This window comes from Octodon degus, unplaced genomic scaffold (genome assembly GCF_000260255.1).
Source record: "Octodon degus isolate 3935 unplaced genomic scaffold, OctDeg1.0 scaffold00036, whole genome shotgun sequence".
In the NCBI taxonomy this organism is placed as follows: Eukaryota; Metazoa; Chordata; class Mammalia; order Rodentia; family Octodontidae; genus Octodon; species Octodon degus.
The window spans coordinates 14,609,401-14,612,760 of NW_004524612.1; positions in this window are offsets into that span (position 1 = coordinate 14,609,401).

Here is a 3,360-nt window from a genome sequence, read left to right on the forward strand (position 1 = left end):
CACCACCACACCCAGCTCACACATAGTTTTTTGACAACAAATGGTGCTTTGTCTTAGAACTGGGGTTAACTCAGTGTTCTTACACAAACAGCCCTGCCTTTTGCCAGACCAAAAAAAAAAAAAAAAAAAAAAGCTATAAAAATGGTAGCATCAAAGCCAGGACTTTGAGGGTGAGCCACTTAATAGGTAATGAGTGCTGTCCCTAGAGCCTTGTGAGATGACCTTTTGTCTCTTTGGCACAGACAGCCTGAAGAGAAGCTAGTCTTGGCCCCAATCGAGAAGTTGTCACTCATTGTTCTAATTGTTAGCCATAAAATTGACCAATGAGGTATATATAGAAAAGGTCTCCAAATAGTGGCCGGTCAGCAATTTCTTTTGCAATCAAAGTAGTACAGATTGGACAAGTTCTTATCTGATTTAATTCACCGATAATTCCTGAATCAGACCTTTTGAAGGTTGCCGGGGGGTGGGGCTACCAATGGCTTCCTTGTGATTGGTCTGGAGGCTCTGCTGAGTGGCTTTTGGGCCTGGCAGCTCTCATGTAAAGTGACCACTGGCACCTCTCTCCCTAAGGCTTAAGAACTTCTGTCATCAATTTCTCCTTCCATAGGACCAAAACCCTGTTGTGCTTAATTTTATTCTATTTTTTGAGACAGGGTCTGGCTGTGTACTTCAGTCTGGCTTCGAACTCACTACATAGCCCAAACTGGCCTCAAACTTGGGGTAATCTTTCTGCCTCAGCCTTAGGAGGGCTGGGACCACAGCCTTGTGCCACCATGCCTGGTCTCTGCTGTATTTTAAAGTGTTAAGTTTGGGGTTGCAGAGATAGCTCAGCAATCTAAGTGCCTGCCTAGACAAGCACAAGGGTTTGATCCCTGGAACTGCATGCTCTGTGGGCCCTGCCCTGGGTGCAGGAGCCAGCCACCAAGACCAGGCCTATAATCCCAGTGCTGGGGAGGCTGAAATGGGAGGATCACTGTGAGTCCAAGCTGTATATTGAGACCCTGTACCAAATACATAAAGTTAAAATAATAATAATAATAAAAGTGTTAGGTTTTAGCAGCAGCAGCACAGCAGAGAAGCAGAAATAAAATGGCTGGGCGAGGAGGGAGCCTTTATTAACTCTGAAGACACAGAGAGGATCAAGAGCAGGGAGCTGGCCAGATCCTCTGATGTGAGACAGGGAGGACGAGACTTCATGGACATTTGCTAGGGGCGGAGTTTGAGGGACAGGTCTAGTGACACACAAGAAGCTAATTGGAGGCTCCCTTGTGTGCACTGGGAAAGGTAAAAGGGAGTTGTATTCAGGACTGAAGTGGGGAAGGAGGAGGAAGTGTTGGGAAGTTGAGCTGTTATTTGGGGGATTCAGCCATGTTGAATCAGCGCCATGATAACTTAGCACTTTGTACTTGGGCTGGAACCTATCACAAAGATTTTTGGAAAAATAATCAGTGAGAGGGCCGGCCAAATAGCTCAGTGGATTCAAGCACCTACAAGCAAGCACAGGGGCAGAGTGGGGGGCTGGGGGAGTAAAGCACAGGGGACGAGGGGGGTGGGAGTGGGTTTGATCAGGGACCTGCCATGCCGGCCTCACCCCCTGAGTGCGCCGAGACAGCAATTGAGACTCGGTATGGTGGCCCGTGCCTGGAATCCCAGCTCTTGGGAGGTTGGAAACAAGTGGATCACTAAGAGTCGAATCTAGTAGTGAGACCCTGAACACCCTGTAGACCCTTCCGTAAAATACAAAACAAAACAAAACACCAAAAACAGTAAGAAAAAGTGTTTTCCCAGAAAAAGTGTTGGGTTTTTTTCCCCCCTGAAATCTATAGAATAATTTCCTAGTAAAAGAATACAGTTTTGGGCTGGGGAGGTAGCTCAGCGGTCTAAGTGCCTGCCTGGCAAGCACAGGCACTGGAATCCAATATCCCATCCTGCATGCCATGTTGGCGCCAGAGCCCAGGGTGCATGGTGCCTGCCTGAAACCGGGTGTTGGGTGCAAGCCTGTAATCCTAGCACTGGGGAGGCTGAGACAGGAGGATCACGATGAGTCTGAACTGCATAGTGAGACCCTGTGTCCAATAAATAAATTTAAAAAAATATAGTTTTACTTAGTATGATTTTACTATACCATGCATTTATATTTTTCTAACACCTACAACTCAAACTACATCCCTTGTAAAAAACTTAAATGTTCACCAATTTCTATTGTCTTTTGTATCATTTCTGCATTTGAACTCATTTAACAAATCAGATGTTTTAATCAAATCTAAGAATGTAGCATGCAATTCACAGTGCTATTAGTAGTGTTCTTAACTATAGTGTAGCATAGTTGTTAATATTTCAGGTTCTCCTGGAGTCAGACTGCTCAGGTCCAAAACTTAGCAATGCACTTACCAGGTGTGTGATTAGACTTAAGTTACTTAACCTTTCTGGGCTGCAGTTTTCTCATCTGTGGAATGGAAGTCACCATGATAGTGTTGTTAAAGGACTAAATGAGATAGTGTGTGATGCCACAGTCACTTTCCTATCATTGGGACACAATAACCAATATCCATAAGTTAAAGGAGAGACATTTATTTGGGTTCACTGTTTCAGTCCATAGTTAGCTGACTCCAGAGCAGAAACACATGCAGAGGGGCATGGTAGATAAAAAGTGGTCTAGTCACAGTAGACAGGAAGCAAAAAGAGGAGCAAGGATCTGGTGTTCAGAATGCAGTTTTCCAGGTCAGGCCCCAGTGACCCATCTCCAGCCAGGCCCACCTCTTAGAGCACATTCGGCTACTGAATTCATCATTGCTTGGGTCCGTTAGTGAGTACAGCATCCCATGAGCCAAGTATCTCCCAAACACGTGAGGTAGGGGGCATTTTAGACAAATCATAGCACATGGCAGGTGTTCAGAGCAGTGTCTGGCACATAACAACCACACAATTTTTTGGAGGGAAAGAGTATTAGAATTTTAGGCAGAACATGTTTTGGTTGTCAGGAATAGACAACTATTTATATTAGCTTAAATAATATTTTTTTCCAAAGGATATATTTTATAATAAGGCTCCATATACAATCTCATGAACATCTGATGACAGCAGGGCATGTGGAGACTGTGGGTGTGTTAGTCTACTTTTTGTCAAAATACCTGAGGAAAAGAATTTAAAGGATTTATTTTGGCTTGTGGATTCAGATGGTTCAGTCCATGGTCAATTGGTTCTCTTGCTTCTAGGCCTGTGGTCAGGTTCAAAGTCATGATGGAAGGACATGGTGCAGCAAACTGCTTATCTCATGGGAGCCAAGAAACAGAGAGGGTAAGAGAACCCTAGGAGAAGGAGCTGGGGCCCAGATATAGTCCCCAAGGTCACAGCCCC